General features: G+C 46.3%; 1 protein-coding gene across 1 annotated transcript in view; it reads left to right on the top strand.

The window, feature by feature from the left end:
* Window positions 1–373: 373 nt before the first annotated feature.
* The window catches only part of LOC128688209 (retinol dehydrogenase 11), a 167,866-nt gene continuing 141,085 nt past the window's right edge, over window positions 374–27,154 (top strand). The window contains exon 1 of the mRNA XM_070086855.1: window positions 374–719. The gene's annotated coding sequence lies outside the window, so the exon portion shown is untranslated. The remainder of the gene's footprint in view (window positions 720–27,154) is intronic.

Genomic DNA, 27,154 nt, shown 5'->3' with positions numbered 1-27,154 from the left:
CTTATATTGTATCATGTAAATATGTAATTGATGTGTTACTGTTAGGCTAAAATACATTTGAAAGTGAGAGAGCACCATCAGAGAAGCCTTGCGCATGCGCTGAGGGCCGAGAGGGGAGGCTTGGGGAGTCTCGTGGAGCATAGGTCTATGACACGGTATCCCCGTTAACATGAAACCAGGAAATTGCCGGTTCCGACGGCCGAAACGTGAATAGTGGTCTCTCTTCATAATAAGAAGTGTTGTAACTGTTCCTGGTGAAGAGTGAAGGAACGTAATTTACGCAACCAGTTTAACAGGGTGGAAACAACAAAATAGTGAATAGTGAAGGACACCCAACCGGGAATAATGCAACGTCATAATGAGCAAGTTCACCCGGGAGAAGACGCAACTGTTCAGTCGACACTCATCGGGCTCAGATCTTTAATGGATCGACTTCTAACGTGTGTTAAATTAACAGTACACTAAGTCGCCTTGTGAGGAAGAAGTTGTGAAATGATTTTAAGTTAAGGGAATGTGTGAAGTGAAATGAGTCGCCATTCTCCGAGTGAACACATGTAACCGTGTGAGACCGTGGAGTTCTACTGGAGTCTCGACTCTAAACTCAGGACAACCCAAGTGTTACTATAGTCCTGCTGGAAAAGGAATTGTATCGATTTAGCAGGACATCTAAACAAAGGAGGAAATAAAGGAAGGCCAGGAATTGTGCCTCCTCGCCTACAGTTAAGTAAACCTTCTTATTATATGAAACTCATAACTGGCCAGTTAGGTGTTATAATAGGACAGGCACTGTAGGCATTACAAAGATCACCAGTGACCACCAATCATCGGGTAAATGATGGTCTTATTTTATATATACAGTCCACAACTAATTTGTAACGCCATGCCTATTGGTGTTATCCAACTTTAATCTATAGTACTGGTCTAGGATTAGAGTCTTAGATTTTGCCACCGAAGTGGCTAGTTTATTGTGCACCCCATATCCATCCTGTGGACGGTAGCGCGAGAGCATATGGATACACAAAAAGTCTAGAAAGAAGGCCTCAAAGGGTTAACAGGTGTACATATGGGTTTTTATTTATCTACATATCTATAGTTCACTTATCTGTTACAAGCAAATGTAGGAAATTTGCTTAGTATATCTGGTATCTTATTTTCATTAATAAAATATCTTGACATGTCACATAGGTTATTATACTGTCTGTCTCTGTATTCCTCAATAAGTGGACAATTAAGCACATAGTGTTCAAGAGAGTGACCATATGCCTGATCACATAATTTACATTTAGTTTGATCATCATCTGTGTGTCTCCCAAACTGCCAGAAGTACTTGTAACCAAGCCTAAGCCTGGCCACTACAACATCAGTTAGTCTGTTCACATTGCAAGTTGCTCCATAAACATACTTATCTACGTTCATGTTATCATAGTGGGTTATAGATCTACTCAGGCTTCTAACTGCATTCCTATAACAATCATTTTCATTATTTACTTCTCTCCTAATATTATTCCTAATGCTAGACACAGTTATACCAAAGTTATATTCTACATTCTCCTTCTGGGTACTCTTCTTGGCTAACATATCAACTTTATTTGTAGATGAATGGTTCAGAGAACCGACATGTTGATAAATTAGACACATGTGCAATTCTTGGGTATCTTTATTGAGGAAACTTTTCGCCACACAGTGGCTTCATCAGTCCATACAAAGGAGAATCTTGAAGAACAGGAGGAGAATGAGGTAATCAGTCCCTCAACCTTGAGTCGATGTGGTCAGTCCATCAATCTTGAATAGAATACGGCATACGTGCTGAGAAGGAGCTTATAAACCGTTGGCAGGAGAGGTGCAGCAGTCATAGGTCGTGCAACATTTGTTCAATGTTGAAGTAGGTCGTGCCCAAGAATTAGGCAAGCGAAGAATTCCCAAGTATTAAGATCCCAAGAAGTTGCAGTGTCTGACAGGTTTGTAGATGAATGGTTCAGAGAACCGACGGTTTATAAGCCAACGGTTTATAAGCTCCTTCTCAGCACGTATGCCGTATTCTATTCAAGATTGATGGACTGACCACATCGACTCAAGGTTGAGGGACTGATTACCTCATTCTCCTCCTGTTCTTCAAGATTCTCCTTTGTATGGACTGATGAAGCCACTGTGTGGCGAAACGTTTCCTCAATAAAGATACCCAAGAATTGCACATGTGTCTAATTTATCAACATATCAACTTTATCATGAAGGAGTAATCCAATGTGTGTGATGGGATCCATAGCAATTGTACATTAATTCCTTTGTCCTTGATTTCTGAGTATCTGTACCTGGCTTCTCCGATGAGCATTTTGTTGGAGTCATTATGTGAGTCAAGAGCATTCAGTGATGACATAGAATCAGTAATGATGATAGAGTCAAGCTCAGTGTCATAGGTTAGCTTTAGCGCCATTAGGATTGCAAACAATTCAGTTTGCAGTGTAGACACCCAGCTGTTAATTTTTATGCCTAGTTCAACAAGTTTATTATCGTTCTGAACTAGGAAGGTGGCAACAAGAGCAGATGCAGCCCTGCCAGAAGACTCCTGTTTAGATTCATCAGTGTATGTAACTTGTGATAACTTATTACTACCAGCTAGGAAAGAAATTTCTTCTTGGGTAGTTGCTTTAACAAGTGATTTAAGGAAGGGATTACTAGCAATGAGCTTCTTGGGAGGGACTTGCAGGTATGTGATATTAAATGAACACATCTTCCATGGAGGGGCGAAATGCTCTTGTTGTCTACAGTGATACAGTTCATGCAGGTTATAAAACTTAATGCACAGCTATATACTACTCAGACCAACTAGAATGTATCACTAATACTTGCACAATGGGTGAACATGGGGAATATATATAATAGCTAAATTCAAATCCAAATACCTACAAAAACCTCTCACAGTGATAAACATCTACAGAGTACCACAGTCAAACATTAGCCGTTTTAGTGACAACCTAGGAAGTATGATAACTGATGTACGCATGAACAAAGATCACTTGCTACTCTCAGGTGACTTCAATATAAATCTCCTGCAAGACCAGGACCCACACGTTACTGAATTCACAAACACAATGAGTTTACCTGGAGTTTACCTGGAGAGAGTTCCGGGGGTCAACGCCCCCGCGGCCCGGTCTGTGACCAGGCCTCCTGGTGGATCAGAGCCTGATCAACCAGGCTGTTGCTGCTGGCTGCACGCAAACCAACGTACGAGCCACAGCCCGGCTGATCAGGAACTGACTTTAGGTGCTTGTCCAGTGCCAGCTTGAAGACTGCCAGGGGTCTGTTGGTAATCCCCCTTATGTGTGCTGGGAGGCAGTTGAACAGTCTCGGGCCCCTGACACTTATTGTATGGTCTCTTAACGTGCTAGTGACACCCCTGCTTTTCATTGGGGGGATGGTGCATCGTCTGCCAAGTCTTTTGCTTTCGTAGTGAGTGATTTTCGTGTGCAAGTTCGGTACTAGTCCCTCTAGGATTTTCCAGGTGTATATAATCATGTATCTCTCCCTCCTGCGTTCCAGGGAATACAGGTTTAGGAACCTCAAGCGCTCCCAGTAATTGAGGTGTTTTATCTCCGTTATGCGCGCCGTGAAAGTTCTCTGTACATTTTCTAGGTCGGCAATTTCACCTGCCTTTAAAAGTGCTGTTAGTGTGCAGCAATATTCCAGCCTAGATAGAACAAGTGACCTGAAGAGTGTCATCATGGGCTTGGCCTCCCTAGTTTTGAAGGTTCTCATTATCCATCCTGTCATTTTTCTAGCAGATGCGATTGATACAATGTTATGGTCCTTGAAGGTGAGATCCTCCGACTGCATGTTGCTACCAACTTTAACAAAACCTACAAGAGTTACGGAGACTAGTGTTTCCCTACTTGACCACATCTGGACCAACACCATATCCCCTTTAAAATCAGGCATAATTACAGATAATACCACAGATCACTACCCTACCTTCCTCATAACAAATCTTGGCAAGTTACCCCAAGACACTACTAAAGTCACTTTCAGACTTCACAGTGAGGCAGCCATTAATAACTTCACAACAGCAGTGACAAACATTGACTGGCACCCTGAGCTAGAAATCTATACAGATATTGACGAATGTATTAATAATTTTGTAAAAAAGACCCAATACCTCTATAACAAGCGCTGCCCCAAAAAAACTAAACAGATGACAGCTAAGAGACTGAACAGTCCCTGGCTAACACCCAGCATTCTCAAATCCATAAATACAAAACACCTATATGAAAAACAGTACAGAATGGGTCACATAACCAGAGACCAAACAAAACGTTACTCGTCAATACTAACCATCCTGATAAGAAGGGCTAAAAAATTGTATTATGAGAACAGATTATCCAACTTACGAGGTGACATAAAAAAGACCTGGAAAACATTAATAAAGTACTGAGGGTGTCGAACCAGGTAAGAACCAGGAATAATGGATTTAAGTTGGATAAATTTAGATTTAGAAAGGACATAGGTAAGTACTGGTTTTCTAACAGAGTTGTAGATGCGTGGAACAGTCTTCCAAGTGGGGTGATAGAGGCTAGGACCTTGGGTAGCTTTAAGAAGAGACTGGACAAATATATGAGTGGGAGGGGCTGGGTTTGATTGGTGTTGGGGGGTGCGGGAGTTGTTTCTTGAGTAGCTTTAGGTAGATGTCGTTTTGATAAGGACCTGCCTCGTATGGGCCAGTAGGCCTTCTGCAGTGTTCCTACATTCTTATGTTCTTATGTTCTTAACCCTATCAGAAATTCTGGGAACAAAAAAGATATCACGACATAGCGAAATAAAATTAGCAAAATCAGATGAACCCCAACTCCCACCAACTGAAACAGCAAACAGACTCAATAATTTCTTCTCCACTACAGGAAAAAACTTTACCAATGAAATTCCAAGCTCAGATACCCCACCAAATGACTACCTCACTGGCAACTACCCGAACACACTGTTCCTAGCTCCGACTAACCCAACTGAAGTCTCCCTTATTATCAACACACTAAAAAACAAGACAGGAGATTTAAATACCTTACCACCCTTCATATACAAAAAAGTGTCACAAGTACTATCACCAATCATTGCAACACTCTTTAACAAATCCATTGAATCCTCTACCTTCCCTACAGTACTCAAAATAGCGAGGGTCACCCTGATCCATAAAGGAGACCAAACAGACTTGAATAACTATAGGTCAATATCCAACTTACACCCTCTCTCTAAAATCTTCGAAAAATTAATTCGTAAGCGAATCTATTCCTACCTCATCTCCCACAACATACTCAACCCCTGTCAGTTTGGGTTCAGGCCTAATAAAAATACTAACGATGCTATTATACACATGCTAGAACATATATACACTGCAATAGAGAAAAAAGAAGTCCCACTGGGGATCTTCATTGACTTACGTAAAGCTTTTGATACAGTTGACCATGACTTGCTCCATATAAAATTGTCACACTATGGTATAAGAGGGCACTCCCTCAACTACCTAAAGTCATATCTCAGCAACAGAAGCCAATATGTGTACGCAAATGGGGTAAACACTTCTGCACAGCCAATTACAGTTGGTGTCCCACAGGGAAGTGTCCTGGCCCTCTTCTCTTTCTCATATACATGAACATTAAAATGGTATAAAATACCGACAGGTTGTTAGGTAAGACACATATGCAACAGTTTGGTATCTTTATTATGAAACGTTTCGCCTACACAGTAGGCTTCTTCAGTCAAGTACAGAAAAGTTGATAGAAGCAGAAGATACTTGAAGACGATGTAATCAGTCCATCACCCTTCTATCAACTTTTCTGTACTTGACTGAAGAAGCCTACTGTGTAGGCGAAACGTTTCATAATAAAGATACCTAACTGTTGCATATGTGTCTTACCTAACAACCTGTCGGTATTTTATACCATTTTAATGTTCAATCTGTCAGACACTGCAACACAAGGGTATCTTGGTACAGACCTGCAATCAACTTCGACAACTTCCACTAGTGAGAGGGGCTGGGTTTGAGAGGGACCTAACCTTTCAACATCTGAGTTCTTACCTCTCCTAGTGGCCTACGTCTCACCTCCTGGCGCTATAAAAGCTCCATCCTGTCACTTCTTCTCCATATTGTTTCATACTATGGAACAATGCTCTTCTCCAGACTGAGGGACTGACCACCTCAAAACTTTAAGGGTGATGGACTGATTACATCGTCTTCAAGTATCTTCTGCTTCTATCAACTTTTCTGTACTTGACTGAAGAAGCCTACTGTGTAGGCGAAACGTTTCATAATAAAGATACCTAACTGTTGCATATGTGTCTTACCTAACAATTCTCATATACATAAATGACCTACCAAATGCATTGCAACTACACAAACCCACACTATTTGCAGATGACACTACATACGTCTTCTCCCACCCGAGCCCAGTCACGCTAGCCAATACTGTAAATACCGAATTACAGAAAATATCTACCTGGATGAGGACTAACAAACTTACTCTTAACATTGACAAAACCTACTTCATTCAGTTTGGTAACAGAGCTACAGACTTCCCTCTTAACATGATGATAAACGGATCACCTATCACAAAGCTAACAGAGGGAAAATTCTTAGGAATCCATCTTGATAATAGACTCAAATTTCAAACACATGAACAACAAATTTCCAAAAAAATTTCCAAGACCATAGGCATACCATCGAAGATATGGTACTATGTTCCACAGTCAGCCCTCCTGGCCCTATATCACTCTCTTATTTACCCCTATCTCACCTATGGAATTTGTACATGGGGCTCAACAACAATTAACCACCTCAGACCACTAATTACCCAACAAAAGGCTGCAGTTAGAATGATAACAAATTCCCACTACAGGCAGCACACTCCACCAATATTCAAAACTCTAAACCTACTCACCATACAAAACATCCATACTCATTACTGCACCTACTACATATATAGAACACTTAACTCTGATATTAACCCTCCCCTCAAACATCTCCTTGCCAACCTCAACAGAACACATGACCATAACACAAGGCACAGATCACTCTTTGATGTTCCTCGTGTCCATCTCACACTATGCAAAAACTCAATGCACATAAAAGGCCCTAAAATCTGGAATTCATTACCTGTGAAAATAAAAGAAACACTGTTTATAAATTCAAGTCTCTTCTCAAAAATCACTTACTCGCCCACAACTAAATAAATACTGAATAATTGTATATCATAAATTGCATCTCATAAATGTTTCTCATTATTGTATCTCATAAATGTCTAACCTGTGACCCAATCAAACTTTATTTTTTACTTACATTACCATATCACTTTTTTCTTCCTTTTTATTTTTGGAAGGTTATAAATGACCATAATTTTTAAAGGGGTGGACCGGTAAGCCAGCGGAAGGCCTCGGTCAGATGACCAAAAGCTCCAAAGGCGGGTCATCATCTGACTAAGACCCGCGTCAGGAAACATTTGTCCTGTTTCCTGACGAACCTTACCTAACCTAACTTACATTACCTAACATAATACTCCATTCTACTGATTACACAGCAACACAGTAAATGACCATATAACCTGTCTAATACTCATTTGTGCTAAATTGTTATCTGTTTACAATAATGTTTTTACCACTGAATATATCATTGCTTAGTTAATCTTAAGTCAATTTTAAGCTGCCCATAATGCTCTGCATACAAGGTGCTTCGGCATGTTGCACTGTAATAACTGTATTCCTTTGTACTTCCCTGTATCATGTTCAAATTAATAAATAAATAAATAAATAAATAAATAAATAAATAAATAAATAAATAAATAAAAAATAAATTAATAAAAAAATAAATAAATAAATGCAATTGCAAATTTTTACAATCCATTTAGAACTGTGTGAATTTACTTCTAGACACTTAGTAAGGTTCACTGTGACAGTGTCTGGTTCATTTCTTAACATTCTAATACCGAGTACAGTGTTAATTTCAACAATCCTATCACTGATATTAGAAATACCAAGCTCCTTCCTCATGTTAAGAACTTTTGTAGATCTGGGACAGCCAAGAATAATCCTGAGAGCTTCATTTTGCATTAACTCCAAGGGTCGGAGAGAACTTTCTCTAGCTAATATCAACACGGGAGCAGCATAATCAATTAAGGACCTAACATAGGCTATGTACATCATTCTCACGATTCTCACATTAGCACCATAGTTGGGGTTGTAGCCAGCAACATTAGTACCATAGTTGGGGTTGTAGCCAGCAACATTAGCACCATAGTTGGGGTTGTAGCCAGCAACATTAGCACCATAGTCACTGAGACAAGTGCAACCATAATGGACCACATATGGACCAATATACTAGCCCCCCTTAAATCAGGGATAATCACAGATAGCACTACAGACCACTACCCTACCTTCCTCCTGACAAACATTAGTAAACCACCACTTGAATACAACAAATTCTCATTTAGACTCCATGACGAGGCCTCAGTAAGGAAGTTCACAGCTGACCTAGAGACTGTTGATTGGCCTACAGAATTCTCCAAGGCCAATGGTATTGATGACTGGACAGACATCTTTCTTAACAAATTACTTAGACTATACAACAAACATTGTCCTATAAAAACAAAACAGATCACAAACAAACGGCTTGGTTGCCCATGGCTAACCAGCACCATTCTGAAATCCATTGACAAGAAACACCAATATGAAAAGCAATATAGACAGGGCTTAATACACAAAGATATTCTTAAACACTATTCATCAGCTCTCACCAAAGTAATAAAAAAAGCCAAACAACTATACTACTCCAGTAGATTCACAGACACTAGAGGAGATATAAAAAAGACCTGGAAAACACTCTCTCAGATTCTAGGGACCCACAAACTGAGAAAAACCAAGAATATTGTCCTAACTAAACCTAATGAAACACCACTACATCCCACTGACACAGCTAACAAGATAAACGACTTCTTCTCAACCATAGGATCTAATCTCGCCAGTAAAATCCCACATACCAATGCCCATGCCGGGGACTACCTAGATGGAAATTTCCCTAATTCCTTCTATCTTGCACCAACTGAGCCCACGGAAGTCATTGAGATCATAAAGTCACTTAAAAATAACTCGGGGAATCTGTCTCATGTCCCACCATTACTGTACAAGCGAGCGGCCCATGTCCTTTCGCATGCTATTTCATTACTTTTTAACAAGTCAATAGAGACTAGCACCTTCCCGAAACTACTCAAGATGGCAAGGGTTACACCAATACATAAAGGTGGTGACCCTACAGACTTAAACAACTATAGGCCAATATCTAACTTACCATTGCTATCCAAAATCTTTGAGAAACTTGTGCACAGGAGACTGTATTCATTTATAACGGCTCAAAACATACTCAACCCCTGCCAGTTTGGATTCAGGAAAAATAAAAGCACTAATGATGCAATCATAAAAATGCTAGATCTGCTTTACACAGCACTGGAAAATAAGGAATATCCACTAGGAATTTTTATTGACCTAAGAAAAGCTTTTGACACAGTAAACCACGAAATCCTACTCCACAAACTTGACCACTACGGTATAAGAGGCCATGCGCTTGCTTATTTCAAATCTTACATTACTAATAGGTATCAGTACGTCACCATTAAAGACACAGCATCAGCAACACGGCCACTTGATACTGGAGTTCCGCAGGTAAGTGTCCTTGGTCCCCTGCTCTTCCTCATATACATCAATGACCTTCCAAACGTATCCCAACACCTAAAACCTATTCTCTTTGCTGATGACACGACTTATGTCATCTCTCACCCTAATCTTGCCACCCTTAACACCATTGTGAATGAGGAGCTGATTAAAATATCGACATGGATGACAGCCAATAAACTTACGCTTAACACTGACAAAACTTACTATATTATTTTTGGTAGCAGAGCAGGAGATGCACAAATTAACATTAAGATTGACAACACTCTAATTACCAGAAATAATGGGGGAAAATTCTTAGGCTTATACCTTGACAATAACCTGAATTTCAGCACCCATATCCAGCATATAACCAAAAAAGTATCCAAAACGGTTGGGATCCTCTCCAAGATACGATACTACGTGCCGCAAAATGCCCTTCTCACACTATACCACTCACTTATTTATCCATACCTCACCTATGCTATTTGTGCTTGGGGATCAACTGCAGCAACACACCTAAAGCCAATAATAACCCAAGAAAAAGCTGCAGTAAGAATAATCACTAAATCCCATCCCTGGCAGCACACCCCCCCACTCTTCAAAGATCTAAACTTACTCCCTGTTCAGTACATCCACACTTACTACTGTGCAATCTATATCTACAGGGCCTTAAACTCTAATATCAACCTTGACCTTAAACGCTTTCTTGATAGTTGTGACAGAACCCACAGGCATAACACCAGAAACAAACATCTCTACGACATTCCCCGTGTCCGACTAAACCTTTACAAAAATTCAATGTATGTCAAAGGCCCTAAAATCTGGAACACCCTACCTGAGAACTCTAGAACTGCAGACACATTCATCACCTTCAAAACTACCATTAGAAAACATCTTATCTCCCTGATACACCCCGTCAACTAACTACATGAATACCACCTGGTGGTTCACACACTCGCTCACTCATTTGACCATAAACAGAAATATTAATCTCAATCTTAAAATAATGAATCCTGTGATACTCCAATACTGAAACTATGTACTGTGCCAAAACAAAAGCATTCACATTGCTAAACTCACAAAATAGTATTTAGTCACTTAGCCATAATACCAACTTACCTCATAATTTGTAATAATTGACATTTAAGAATAAAACTAAGTATGCCCGAAATGCCTAGCCATCCTAAGCGGGCTGTAGGGCAATTTTCCGCGCGCGCTCACCGAAAAATCGAAAAAATATGGAAATTGAGTTATATATACTGAAAAATAGCTCAACTCTTTGGCAACACAACGGTACCAGAATGAATGTTCTACGACGTTTCTACAAGAAATTATAGTCATTTATATCAGGTATGGTGACGGCGATGTTGGTACCGAGTCTGCTCACGGCCTATATATTTTTTGGAGTTATTTTCTTGTTTTTTATCGCCTTTTCTTGCATTATTCTTTCTAATATAATAACTGACTATTTGGCATCATAAAACAGTAGGCGGGACTTATCCGCAGACTTAGTGACTACCGGGAACCAGACGGGAACGCTCAGTAGTGTTCCAGCGCTCGAGGTGCCAGCCAGGAATCGCCCATTATTACGCTTATATCAGCTTATATATCAACTCTACGGCTTATTTGTCTATCAGAATTGATCTAATATGATATAATAAACACTCTAAATAACATACAAACATGTTATATACTCTAGACTGAATAAAATAGGCCATAATATGGCCCAGAAATTATCGGGAATATTTCGATATAAAAGTGTAACTTGTTACCCTGTCGTCTCTGAGTAAGAGAAAACGGTGTTTTGAAGAGGATAACTGCACTAGAACATCAGTTTACTAAGAAATACACCCAAACAAACGCGATTTTCGCGATTTTTTTTTTTTTTTTTGAGACGGGGGCCGGCCGGCGTTCCCGGCCGATATCTCGGAAGTAACTTATTCACCTATAATTCGATGTGGTTCCTTTATTACTTAATTAAATGGAATAATATTCACAGACATTGTAGAATAATGATTTCTCTTATTTCCACCGTAGAATTTTTGGAAATATTCCAAATACTTTGGGAGTTATGTGGGAGTAAAGGGCAGATTTTTTTGCAATATTCCAGAAACTAACAAACTTTATTTTTTTGTGAAATAACGATAAGGTATTTAGAGGGAAATCTAACGGTCCGAATTAGTATTAGCATTGTTCTCTCGGCACCAAGTGTCCAAACCACCTTACGTAGCCCCATATAAGAATGACTTCTGTCCCAAGGGCATTTTCAGTAAATCAGTCTTTTCTCAGTTGTAGTTTGAGGTATATTTTTTATAAATATTTTCAAGAAAGAGTGAGAACACTTTGTCTTGTGCACCAAAACTGGAGAAAATCGGACGGTAAATAAACGAGTTACGAAATTTGCCCTACAGCCCCCCTAAGCGTTCTAGTGGTACACTCTGTAATCTCAATTTTACTACATGTAAACCAAACAATAACAAAATTTCTGTAAACTCAGCATTGTAATCCTTATAGAGAATAAACTTTGAATTTGAATTTGAATTTGAATTTGAATAGTTGGGGTTGTAGCCAGCAACATTAGTACCATAGTTGGGGTTGTAGCCAGCAACATTAGCACCATAGTTGGGGTTGTAGCCAGCAACATTAGCACCATAGTTGGGGTTGTAGCCAGCAACATTAGCACCATAGTTGGAGTTGTAGCCAGCAACATTAGCACCATAGTTGGGGTTGTAGCCAGCAACATTAGCACCATAGTTGGGGTTGTAGCCAGCAACATTAGCACCATAGTTGGGGATGTAGCCAGCAACATTAGCACCATAGTTGGGGTTGTAGCCAGCAACATTAGCACCACAGTTGGGGTTGTAGCCAGCAACATTAGCACCATAGTTGGGGTTGTAGCCAGCAACATTAGCACCATAGTTGGGGTTGTAGCCAGCAATATTAGCACCATAGTTGGGGTTGTAGCCAGCAACATTAGCACCATAGTTGGGGTTGTAGCCAGCAACATTAGCACCATAGTTGGGGTTGTAGCCAGCAACATTAGCACCATAGTTGGAGTTGTAGCCAGCAACATTAGCACCATAGTTGGGGTTGTAGCCAGCAACATTAGCACCATAGTTGGGGTTGTAGCCAGCAACATTAGCACCATAGTTGGGGATGTAGCCAGCAACATTAGCACCATAGTTGGGGTTGTAGCCAGCAACATTAGCACCATAGTTGGGGTTGTAGCCAGCAACATTAGCACCATAGTTGGGGTTGTAGCCAGCAACATTAGCACCATAGCTGGGGTTGTAGCCAACAACATTAGCACCATAGTTGGGGTTGTAGCCAGCAACATTAGCATCAGAGGTGGAGTTGTAGCCAGCAAAATTAGCACCATAGTTGGGGTTGTAGCCAGCAACATTAGCACCATAGTTGGGGTTGTAGCCAGCAACATTAGCACCATAGTTGGGGTTGTAGCCAGCAACATTAGCACCATAGTTAGGGATGTAGCCAGCAACATTGGCACCATAGTTGGGGTTGTAGCCAGCAACATTAGCACCATAGTTGGGGTTGTAGCCAGCAACATTAGCACCATAGTTGTGGTTGTAGCCATCAACATTAGCACCATAGTTGGTGTTGTAGCCAGCAACATTAGCACCAAAGTTGGGGTTGTAGCCAGCAACATTAGCACCATAGTTGGGGTTGTAGCCAGCAACATTAGCACCATAGTTGTGGTTGTAGCCATCAACATTAGCACCATAGTTGGTGTTGTAGCCAGCAACATTAGCACCAAAGTTGGGGTTGTAGCCAGCAACATTAGCACCATAGTTGGGGTTTTAGCCAGCAACATTAACACCATAGATGGGGTTGTAGCCAGCAACATTAGCACCATAGTTGGGGTTGTAGCCAGCAACATTAGCACCATAGTTGGGGTTGTAGCCAGCAACATTACCATAGTTGGGGTTGTAGCCAGCAGCATTAGCACCATAGTTGGAGTTGTAGCCAGCAACATTACCATAGTTGGGGTTTTAGCGAGCAACATTAGCACCATAGTTGGGGTTGTAGCCAGCAACATTAGCATCATAGTTGGGGTTGTAGCCAGCAACATTAGCACCATAGTTGGGGTTGTAGCCAGCAACATTAGCACCATAATTGGGGTTGTAGCCAGCAACATTACAATAGTTGGGGTTGTAGCCAGCAACATTAGCACCATAGTTGGAGTTGTAGCCAGCAACATTAGCACCATAGTTGGGGTTGTAGCCAGCAACATTAGCACCATAGTTGGGGTTGTAGCCAGCAACATTAGCACCATAGTTGGGGTTGTAGCCAGCAACATTTACACCATAATTGGGGTTGTAGCCAGCAACATTACCATAGTTGGGGTTGTAGCCAGCAACATTAGAACCATAGTTGGGGTTGTAGCCAGCAACTCTAGCACCATAGTTGGGGTTGTAGCCAGCAACATTAGCACCATAGTTGGGGTTGTAGCCAGCAACATTAGCACCATAGTTGGGGTTGTAGCCAGCAACATTCGCACCATAGTTGGGGTTGTAGCCAGCAACATTAGCACCATAGTTGGGGTTGAGGCCAGCAGCATTAGCACCATAGTTGGGGTTGTAGCCAGCAACATTAGCATCATAGTTGGGGTTTTAGCCAGCAACATTAGCACCATAGTTGGGGTTGTAGCCAGCAACATTAGCACCATAGTTGGGGTTGTAGCCAGCAACATTCGCACCATAGTTGGGGTTGTAGCCAGCAACATTAGCACCATAGTTGGGGTTGTAGCCAGCAACATTAGCACCATAGTTGGGGATGTAGCCAGCAACATTAGCACCATAGTTGGGGTTGTAGCCAGCAACATTCGCACCATAGTTGGGGTTGTAGCCAACAACATTAGCACCATAGTTGGGGTTGTAGCCAGCAACATTAGCACCATAGTTGGGGTTGTAGCCAGCAACAGTTTTGAGAGCATTTAGCTTTTCCTTGCATTTCTTATTTAGTTGTGGTATAGTAGATTTGTTAAAGGGTACATCTACACCAAGATATCTGTAGGTTTTAACGTAGCTTATGATTTCATCCTGCACATAGATGGGTGGGGGATGTCGTTTGTTTTGGAGGAAGATATTATGAGGCCTAGTCGATTACAAATTGCTTGAACTTCATTAAGAATGGTAGTCATCTTCTTATGCCCTGTTGTATGGATCATGATATCATCAGCATAGCTTATAGCTATATGTTTAGGCGAGGTAGGTAGAACATTTAGGAGAGCATTAATGAGAATATTATATAGCTAGTTCATGTAGTATAACGGTTCTGTTTGCGATATCAAATGCAGATTTTAGATCAAGAAAAGTGGTAAAACTAGTAGAGGTGTGCAGAGGCGTCGCTAGAGTTGGTGTCACCAGGGGCAGCATCTTTGGTGTTACCCGGGGCAGCATCTTTGGTGTTACCCGGGGCAGCATCTCTGGTGTTACCCGAGGCAGCATCTCTGGTGTTACCCGGGGCAGCATCTTTGGTGTCACCCGGGGCAGCATCTTTGGTGTTACCCGAGGCAGCATCTCTGGTGTTACCCGGGGCAGCATCTTTGGTGTCACCCGGGGCAGCATCTTTGGTGTCACCCGGGGCAGCATCTTTGGTGTTACCCGAGGCAGCATCTCTGGTGTTACCCGGGGCAGCATCTTTGGTGTCACCCGGGGCAGCATCTTTGGTGTTACCCGGGGCAGCATCTTTGGTGTTACCCGGGGCAGCATCTCTGGTGTTACCCGGGGCAGCATCTTTGGTGTTACCCGGGGCAGCATCTTTGGTGTTACCCGGGGCAGCATCTTTGGTGTCACCCGGGGCAGCATCTTTGGTGTTACCCGAGGCAGCATCTTTGGTGTTACCCGGGGTAGCATCTCTGGTGTCACCCGGGGCAGCATCTTTGGAGTCACCCGGGGCAGCATCTTTGGTGTCACCCGGGGCGGCATCTCTGGTGTCACCCGGGGCAGCATCTTTGGTGTTACCCGGGGTAGCATCTCTGGTGTCACCCGGGGCAGCATCTTTGGAGTCACCCGGGGCAGCATCTTTGGTGTCACCCGGGGCGGCATCTCTGGTGTCACCCGGGGCAGCATCTTTGGTGTTACCCGGGGTAGCATCTCTGGTGTCACCCGGGGCAGCATCTTTGGAGTCACCCGGGGCAGCATCTTTGGTGTCACCCGGGGCGGCATCTCTGGTGTCACCCGGGGCGGCATCTCTGGTGTCACCCGGGGCAACATCTCTGGTGTCACCAGGGGCAGCATCTTTGGAGTCACCCGGGGCGGCATCTCTGGTGTCACCCGGGGCGGCATCTCTGGTGTCACCCGGGGCAGCATCTTTGGTGTCACCCGGGGCGGCATCTCTGGTGTCACCCGGGGCGGCATCTCTGGTGTCACCCGGGGCAACATCTTTGCTGTTACCCGGGGTAGCATCTCTTGTGTCACCCGGGGCAGCATCTTTGGTGTCACCAGGAGCAGCATCTTTGGTGCCACCCGGGGCAGCATCTTTGGTGTCACCCGGGGCGGCATCTCTGGTGTCACCCGGGGCAGCATCTTTGGTGTTACCCGGGGCAGCATCTTTGGTGTCACCCGGGGCAACATCTCTGGTGTCACCAGGGGCAGCATCTTTGGTGTCACCCGGGGCAGCATCTCTGGTGTCACCCGGGGCAGCATCTTTGGTGTTACCCGGGGCAGCATCTCTGGTGTCACCCGGGGCAGCATCTTTGGTGTCACCCGGGGCAGCATCTTTGGTGTCACCCGGGGCAGCATCTTTGGTGTCACCCGGGGCAGCATCTTTGGTGTTACCCGGGGCAGCATCTCTGGTGTCACCCGGGGCAGCATCTTTGGTGTCACCCGGGGCAGCATCTCTGGTGTCACCCGGGGCAGCATCTTTGGTGTCACCCGGGGCAGCATCTCTGGTGTCACCAGGGGCAGCATCTTTGGTGTCACCCGGGGCAGCATCTCTGGTGTCACCCGGGGTGGCATCTCTGGTGTCACCCAGGTCAGCATCTTTGGTGTCACCTGGGGCAGCATTTCTGGTGTCACCCGGGGTGGCATCTCTGGTGTCACTCGGGGCAGAATCTCTTGTGTCACCCGGGGCAGCATCTCTTGTGTCACCCGGGACGGCATCTCTGGTGTCACCCGGGGCAGCATCTCTGGTGTTACCCGGGGTGGCATCTTTGGTGTCACCCGGGGCAGCATCTTTGGTGTCACCCTGGGCAGCATCTTTGGTGTCACCCGGGGCAGCATCTTTGGTGTCACCCGGGGCAGCATCTTTGGTGTTACCCGGGGCGGCATCTTTGGTGTCACCCGGGGCAGCATCTCTGGTGTCACCCGGGGCAGCATCTTTGGTGTTACCCGGGGCAGCATCTTTGGTGACACCCAGGGCAGCATGTTTGGTGTCACCCGGGGCGGCATCTTTGGTGTCACCCGGGGCAGCATCTCTGGTGTCACCCGGGGCAGCATCTCTGGTGTCACCAGGGGCAGCATCTTTGGTGTTACCCGGGTCAGCATCTTTGGTGTTACCCGGGGCAGCATCTTTGGTGACACCCAGGGCAGCATGTTTGGTGTCACCCGGGGCGGCATCTTTGGTGTCACCCGGGGCGGCATCTTTGGTGACACCCAGGGCAGCATGTTTGGTGTCACCCGGGGCAGCATCTTTGGTGACACCCAGGGCAGCATCTCTGGTGTCACCCGGGGCAGCATCTTTGGTGTTACCCGGGGCAGCATCTTTGGTGTTACCCGGGGCAGCATCTTTGGTGTTACCCGGGGCAGCATCTTTGGTGACACCCAGGGCAGCATCTTTGGTGTCACCCGGGGCAGCATCTCTGGTGTCACCCGGGGCAGCATCTCTGGTGTCACCCAGGGCAGCATCTTTGGTGACACCCAGGGCAGCATCTTTGGTGTCACCCGGGGCAGCATCTTTGGTGTCACCCGGGGCAGCATCTTTGGTGTTACCCGGGGCAGCATCTTTGGTGTCACCCGGGGCAGCATCTTTGGTGTAACCCGGGGCAGCATCTTTGGTGTCACCCGGGGCAGCATCTTTGGTGTTACCCGGGGCAGCATCTTTGGTGTCACCCGGGGCAGCATCTTTGGTGTCACCCGGGGCAGCATCTTTGGTGTCACCCGGGACAGCATCTTTGGTGTCACCCGGGGCAGCATCTTTGGTGTCACCCGGGGCAGCATCTTTGGTGTTACCCGGGGCAGCATCTTTGGTGTCACCCGGGGCAGCATCTTTGGTGTCACCCGGGGCGGCATCTTTGGTGTCACCCGGGGCAGCATCTCTGGTGTCACCCGGGGCAGCATCTTTGGTGTCACCCGGGGCAGCATCTTTGGTGTCACCCGGGGCAGCATCTCTGGTGTTACCCGGGGCGGCATCTTTGGTGTTACCCGGGGCAGCATCTTTGGTGTCACCCGGGACAGCATCTTTGGTGTCACCCGGGGCAGCATCTTTGGTGTTACCCGGGGCAGCATCTTTGGTGTCACCCGGGGCGGCATCTTTGGTGTCACCCGGGGCAGCATCTCTGGTGTCACCCGGGGCAGCATCCCTAGTGTCACCCGGGGTAGCATCTTTGGTGTCACCCGGGGCAGCATCTTTGGTGTCATCCGGGGCAGCATCTTTGGTGTCACCCGGGGCAGCATCTTTGGTGCCACCCGGGGCAGCATCCTTGCTGCCACCCGGGGCAGCATCTTTGGTGCCACCCGGGGCAGCATCTCTGGTGTCACCCGGGGCAGCATCTTTGGTGTCACCCGGGGCAGCATCTCTGGTGTCACCCGGGGCAGCATGTTTGGTGTCACCCAGTGCAGCATCTTTGGTGTTACCCGGGGCAGCATCTTTGGTGTCACCCGGGGCAGCATGTTTGGTGTCACCCAGGGCAGCATCTTTGGTGTTACCCGGGGCAGCATCTTTGGTGTCACCCGGGGCAGCATCTTTGGTGTCACCCGGGGCAGCATCTTTGGTGTTACCCGGGGCAGCATCTTTGGTGTCACCCGGGGCAGCATCTTTGGTGTTACCCGGGGCAGCATCTTTGGTGTTACCCGGGGCAGCATCTTTGGTGTTACCCGGGGCAGCATCTTTGGTGTCACCCGGGGCAGCATCTTTGGTGTTACCCGAGGCAGCATCTTTGGTGTCACCCGGGGCAGCATCTTTGGTGTTACCCGGGGCAGCATCTTTGGTGTCACCCGGGGCAGCATCTTTGGTGTTACCCGGGGCAGCATCTTTGGTGTCACCCAGGGCAGCATCTTTGGTGTCCCCCGTTGCAGCATCTCTGGTGTCACCCGGGGCAGCATCTTTGGTGTCACCCGGGGCAGCATCTCTGGTGTCACCCGGGGCAGCATCTTTGGTGTCACCCAGGGCAGCATCTTTGGTGTCACCCGGGGCAGCATCTTTGGTGTCATCTTTGGTGTAACCAGACTGAGAGTCGAAGATCAAAATGAATTTTTTATGAGAGAGCCACAAAATTTGATTAACACAAGCCTATCCGATGTTATCCTGACGCCAAATGACTTCGAACAGGCGATAAATGACATGCCCATGCACTCTGCCCCAGGGCCAGACTCATGGAACTCTGTGTTCATCAAGAACTGCAAGAAGCCCCTATCACGAGCCTTTTCCATCCTATGGAGAGGGAGCATGGACACGGGGGTCGTCCCTCAGTTACTAAAAACAACAGACATAGCCCCACTCCACAAAGGGGGCAGTAAAGCAACAGCAAAGAACTACAGACCAATAGCACTAACATCCCATATCATAAAAATCTTTGAAAGGGTCCTAAGAAGCAAGATCACCACCCATCTAGAAACCCATCAGTTACACAACCCAGGGCAACATGGGTTTAGAACAGGTCGCTCCTGTCTGTCTCAACTACTGGATCACTACGACAAGGTCCTAAATGCACTAGAAGACAAAAAGAATGCAGATGTAATATATACAGACTTTGCAAAAGCCTTCGACAAGTGTGACCATGGCGTAATAGCGCACAAAATGCGCGCTAAAGGAATAACAGGAAAAGTTGGTCGATGGATCTATAATTTCCTCACTAACAGAACACAGAGAGTAGTCGTCAACAGAGTAAAGTCCGAGGCAGCTACGGTGAAAAGCTCTGTTCCACAAGGCACAGTACTAGCTCCCATCTTGTTCCTCATCCTCATATCCGACATAGACAAGGATGTCAGCCACAGCACCGTGTCTTCCTTTGCAGATGACACCCGAATCTGCATGACAGTGTCTTCCATTGCAGACACTGCAAGGCTCCAGGCGGACATCAACCAAATCTTTCAGTGGGCTGCAGAAAACAATATGAAGTTCAACGATGAGAAATTTCAATTACTCAGATATGGTAAACATGAGGAAATTAAATCTTCATCAGAGTACAAAACAAATTCTGGCCACAAAATAGAGCGAAACACCAACGTCAAAGACCTGGGAGTGATTATGTCGGAGGATCTCACCTTCAAGGACCATAACATTGTATCAATCGCATCTGCTAGAAAAATGACAGGATGGATAATGAGAACCTTCAAAACTAGGGAGGCCAAGCCCATGATGACACTCTTCAGGTCACTTGTTCTATCTAGGCTGGAATATTGCTGCACTCTAACAGCACCTTTCAAGGCAGGTGAAATTGCCGACCTAGAAAATGTACAGAGAACTTTCACGGCGCGCATAACGGAGATAAAACACCTCAATTACTGGGAGCGCTTGAGGTTTCTAAACCTGTATTCCCTGGAACGCAGGAGGGAGAGATACATGATTATATACACCTGGAAAATCCTAGAGGGACTAGTACCGAACTTGCACACGAAAATCACTCACTACGAAAGCAAAAGACTTGGCAGACGATGCACCATCCCCCCAATGAAAAGCAGGGGTGTCACTAGCACGTTAAGAGACCATACAATAAGTGTCAGGGGACCGAGACTGTTCAACTGCCTCCCAGCACACATAAGGGGGATTACCAACAGACCCCTGGCAGTCTTCAAGCTGGCACTGGACAAGCACCTAAAGTCAGTTCCTGATCAGCCGGGCTGTGGCTCGTACGTTGGTTTGCGTGCAGCCAGCAGCAACAGCCTGGTTGATCAGGCGCTGATCCACCAGGAGGCCTGGTCACAGACCGGGCCGCGGGGGCGTTGACCCCCGAAACTCTCTCCAGGTAAACTCCAGGTCACCCGGAGCAGCATCTCTGGTGTCACCCGGGGCAGCATCTTTGGTGTCACCCGGGGCAGCATCTCTGGTGTCACCCGGGGCAGCATCTTTGGTGTCACCCGGGGCAGCATCTCTGGTGTCAGCCGGGGCGGCATATTTGGTGTTACCCGGGGCAGCATCTCTGGTGTCACCCCGGGCAGCATCTTTGGTGTCACCCAGGGCAGCATCTTTGGTGTCACCCGGGGCAGCATCTTTGGTGTCACCCGGGGCAGCATCTTTGGTGTCACCGAGGGCAGCATCTTTGGTGTCACCCGGGGCGGCATCTTTGGTGTCATCCGGGGCGGCATCTCTGGTGTCACCCGAGGCAGCATCTTTGGTGTTACCCGGGGCAGCATCTTTGGTGTCATCCGGGGCGGCATCTCTGGTGTCACCCGAGGCAGCATCTTTGGTGTTACCCGGGGCAGCATCCTTGGTGTTACCCGAGGCAGCATCTTTGGTGTTACCCGGGGCAGCATCTCTGGTGTTACCCGAGGCAGCATCTTTGGTGTTACCCGGGGCAGCATCTCTGGTGTCACCCGAGGCAGCATCTTTGGTGTCACCCGGGGCAGCATCTTTGGTGTCACCCGAGGCAGCATCTTTGGTGTCACCCGGGGCAGCATCTCTGGTGTCACCCGAGGCAGCATCTTTGGTGTCACCCGGGGCAGCATCTTTGGTGTCACCCGAGGCAGCATCTTTGGTGTCACCCGGGGCAGCATCTCTGGTGTTACCCGAGGCAGCATCTTTGGTGTCACCCGGGGCAGCATCTTTGGTGTCACCCAGGGCAGCATCTTTGGTGTTACCCGGGGCAGCATCTCTGGTGTCACCCGAGGCAGCATCTTTGGTGTTACCCGGGGCAGCATCCTTGGTGTTACCCGGGGCAGCATCTTTGGTGTTACCCGGGGCAGCATCTTTGGTGTTACCCGGGGCAGCATCTTTGGTGTTACCCGGGGCAGCATCTTTGGTGTCACCCGAGGCAGCATCTTTGGTGTTACCCGGGGCAGCATCTTTGGTGTTACCCGGGGCAGCATCTTTGGTGTCACCCGAGGCAGCATCTTTGGTGTTACCCGGGGCAGCATCTTTGGTGTCACCCGGGGCAGCATCTCTGGTGTCACCCGAGGCAGCATCTTTGGTGTCACCCGGGGCAGCATCTTTGGTGTCACCCGGGGCGGCATCTTTGGTGTCACCCGAGGCAGCATCTTTGGTGTTACCCGGGGCAGCATCTTTGGTGTCACCCGGGGCAGCATCTTTGGTGTCACCCGAGGCAGCATCTTTGGTGTCACCCGGGGCAGCATCTCTGGTGTCACCCGGGGCAGCATCTTTGGTGTCACCCAGGGCAGCATCTTTGGTGTCACCCGGGGCGGCATCTTTGGTGTCACCCGAGGCAGCATCTTTGGTGTTACCCGGGGCAGCATCTTTGGTGTCACCCGGGGCAGCATCTTTGGTGTTACTCGGGGGAGCATCTGTGGTGTCACCCGGGGCAGCATCTTTGGTGTCACCCGAGGCAGCATCTTTGGTGTCACCCGGGGCAGCATCTTTGGTGTTACTCGGGGCAGCATCTGTGGTGTCACCCGGGGCAGCATCTCTGGTGTCACCCGGGGCAGCATCTCTGGTGTCACCCGGGGCAGCATCTTTGGTGTCACCCGGGGCAGCATCTCTGGTGTCACCCGGGACAGCATCTTTTTATTGTCACCCGGGGCAGCATCTCTGGTGTCACCCGGGGCAGCATCTCTGGTGTCACCCAGGGCAGCATCTTTGGTGTCACCCAGGGCAGCATCTTTGGTGTCACCCGGGGCAGCATCTCTGGTGTCACCCGGGGCAGCATCTTTGGTGTCACCCGGGGCGGCATCTCTGATGTCACCCGGGGCAGCATCTTTGGTGTCACCCAGGGCAGCATCTCTGGTGTCACCCAGGGCAGCATCTTTGGTGTCACCCGGGGCAGCATCTTTGGTGTCACCCGGGGCAGCATCTTTGGTGTCACCCGGGGCGGCATCTCTGATGTCACCCGGGCAGCATCTTTGGTGTCACCCAGGGCAGCATCTCTGGTGTCACCCAGGGCAGCATCTTTGGTGTCACCCGGGGCAGCATCTTTGGTGTTGCCCGGGGCAGCATCTTTGGTGTCACCCGGGGCAGCATCTTTGGTGTTACTCGGGGCAGCATCTGTGGTGTCACCCGGGGCAGCATCTCTGGTGTCACCCGGGGCAGCATCTCTGGTGTCACCCGGGGCAGCATCTTTTTATTGTCACCCGGGGCAGCATCTCTGGTGTCACCCGGGGCAGCATCTCTGGTGTCACCCAGGGCAGCATCTTTGGTGTCACCCAGGGCAGCATCTTTGGTGTCACCCGGGGCAGCATCTCTGGTATCACCCGGGACAGCATCTTTTTATTGTCACCCGGGGCAGCATCTCTGGTGTCACCCGGGGCAGCATCTCTGGTGTCACCCAGGGCAGCATCTTTGGTGTCACCCAGGGCAGCATCTTTGGTGTCACCCGGGGCAGCGTCTCTGGTGTCACCCGGGGCAGCATCTTTGGTGTCACCCAGGGCAGCATCTCTGGTGTCACCCAGGGCAGCATCTTTGGTGTCACCCGGGGCAGCATCTTTGGTGTCACCCGGGGCAGCATCTTTGGTGTCACCCGGGGCGGCATCTCTGATGTCACCCGGGGCAGCATCTTTGGTGTCACCCAGGGCAGCATCTCTGGTGTCACCCAGGGCAGCATCTCTGGTGTCACCCAGGGCAGCATCTTTGGTGTCACCAGGGGCAGCATCTTTGGTGTCACCCCCATGATATTCAAGGTCGGGGGATGGTGGGGAGAACTCCAGTTATGTCACTACCACATAACCAGTTATGTCACTATTACATAACCAGTTATGTCACTACTACATAACCAGTTATGTCACTACTACATAACCAGTTACGTCACTACTACATGACCAGTTATGTCACTACTACATAACCAGTTACGTCACTACTACATGACCAGTTATGTCACTACTACATAACCAGTTATGTCACTACTACATGACCAGTTATGTCACTACTACATGACCAGTTATGTCACTACTACATAACCAGTTATGTCAGTACTACATAACCAGTTATGTCAGTACTACATAACCAGTTATGTCACTACTACATAACCAGTTATGTCACTACTACATAACCAGTTACGTCACTACTACATGACCAGTTATGTCAGTACTACATAACCAGTTATGTCAGTACTACATAACCAGTTATGTCACTACTACATAACCAGTTATGTCAGTACTACATAACCAGTTATGTCACTACTACATAACCAGTTATGTCAGTACTACATAACCAGTTATGTCACTACTACATGACCAGTTATGTCAGTACTACATAACCAGTTATGTCACTACTACATAACCAGTTATGTCACTACTACATGACCAGTTATGTCACTACTACATAACCAGTTATGTTACTACTACATAACCAGTTATGTCACTACTACATAACCAGTTATGTCACTACTACATGACCAGTTATGTCACTACTACATAACCAGTTATGTCACTACTACATAACCAGTTATGTCACTACTACATAACCAGTTATGTCACTACTACATAACCAGTTATGTCACTACTACATAACCAGTTATGTCAGTACTACATAACCAGTTATGTCACTACTACATAACCAGTTATGTCACTACTACATAACCAGTTATGTCACTACTACATAACCAGTTATGTCACTACTACATAACCAGTTATGTCACTACTACATAACCAGTTATGTCAGTACTACATAACCAGTTATGTCACTACTACATAACCAGTTATGTCACTACTACATAACCAGTTATGTCACTACTACATAACCAGTTATGTCACTACTACATAACCATTTATGTCACTACTACATAACCAGTTATGTCAGTACTACATAACCAGTTATGTCACTACTACATAACCAGTTATGTCACTACTACATAACCAGTTATGTCACTACTACATGACCAGTTATGTCACTACTACATAACCAGTTATGTCACTACTACATAACCAGTTATGTCACTACTACATAACCAGTTATGTCAGTACTACATAACCAGTTATGTCACTACTACATAACCAGTTATGTCACTACTACATAACCAGTTACGTCACTACTACATAACCAGTTATGTCACTACTACATGACCAGTTATGTCACTACTACATAACCAGTTATGTCACTACTACATGACCAGTTATGTCACTACTACATAACCAGTTACGTCACTACTACATGACCAGTTATGTCACTACTACATAACCAGTTACGTCACTACTACATGACCAGTTATGTCACTACTACATAACCAGTTATGTCACTACTACATGACCAGTTACGTCACTACTACATGACCAGTTATGTCACTACTACATAACCAGTTACGTCACTACTACATGACCAGTTATGTCACTACTACATAACCAGTTATGTCACTACTACATAACCAGTTACGTCACTACTACATGACCAGTTACGTCACTACTACATAACCAGTTATGTCACTACTACACGACCAGTTATGTCACTACTACATAACCAGTTACGTCACTACTACATAACCAGTTATGTCACTACTACATAACCAGTTACGTCACTACTACATGACCAGTTACGTCCCTACTACATGACCAGTTATGTCACTACTACATGACCAGTTATGTCACTACTACATGACCAGTTATGTCACTACTACACGACCAGTTACGTCCCAACTACATGACCAGTTACGTCCCTACTACATGACCAGTTATGTCACTACTACACGACCAGTTATGTCACTACTACATGACCAGTTATGTCACTACTACACGACCAGTTATGTCACTACTACATGACCAGTTATGTCACTACTACATGACCAGTTACGTCCCTACTACATGACCAGTTATGTCACTACTACATGACCAGTTACGTCCCTACTACATGACCAGTTACGTCCCTACTACATGACCAGTTACGTCCCTACTACATGACCAGTTATGTCACTACTACACGACCAGTTATGTCACTACTACATGACCAGTTATGTCACTACTACATGACCAGTTACGTCCCTACTACATGACCAGTTACGTCCCTACTACATGACCAGTTACGTCCCTACTACATGACCAGTTATGTCACTACTACACGACCAGTTATGTCACTACTACATGACCAGTTATGTCACTACTACACGACCAGTTATGTCACTACTACATGACCAGTTATGTCACTACTACATGACCAGTTACGTCCCTACTACATGACCAGTTACGTCCCTACTACATGACCAGTTATGTCACTACTACACGACCAGTTATGTCACTACTACATGACCAGTTATGTCACTACTACACGACCAGTTATGTCACTACTACATGACCAGTTATGTCACTACTACACGACCAGTTATGTCACTACTACATGACCAGTTATGTCACTACTACACGACCAGTTATGTCACTACTACATGACCAGTTATGTCACTACTACATGACCAGTTACGTCCCTACTACATGACCAGTTATGTCACTACTACATGACCAGTTACGTCCCTACTACATGACCAGTTACGTCCCTACTACATGACCAGTTACGTCCCTACTACATGACCAGTTATGTCACTACTACACGACCAGTTATGTCACTACTACATGACCAGTTATGTCACTACTACATGACCAGTTATGTCCCTACTACATGACCAGTTACGTCCCTACTACATGACCAGTTACGTCCCTACTACATGACCAGTTATGTCACTACTACACGACCAGTTATGTCACTACTACATGACCAGTTATGTCACTACTACATGACCAGTTATGTCACTACTACATGACCAGTTATGTCACTACTACATGACCAGTTACGTCCCTACTACATGACCAGTTACGTCCCTACTACATGACCAGTTATGTCACTACTACACGACCAGTTATGTCACTACTACATGACCAGTTATGTCACTACTACACGACCAGTTATGTCACTACTACATGACCAGTTATGTCACTACTACATGACCAGTTATGTCACTACTACACGACCAGTTATGTCACTACTACATGACCAGTTATGTCACTACTACACGACCAGTTATGTCACTACTACATGACCAGTTATGTCACTACTACATGACCAGTTATGTCACTACTACACGACCAGTTATGTCACTACTACATGACCAGTTATGTCACTACTACATGACCAGTTATGTCACTACTACACGACCAGTTATGTCACTACTACATGACCAGTTATGTCACTACTACACGACCAGTTATGT

Source organism: Cherax quadricarinatus, chromosome 19 (genome assembly GCF_038502225.1).
Source record: "Cherax quadricarinatus isolate ZL_2023a chromosome 19, ASM3850222v1, whole genome shotgun sequence".
Lineage (NCBI taxonomy): Eukaryota > Metazoa > Arthropoda > Malacostraca > Decapoda > Parastacidae > Cherax > Cherax quadricarinatus.
Note: the sequence above shows the minus strand (reverse complement) of the source record. Positions and strands in the feature narration are given on the sequence as shown.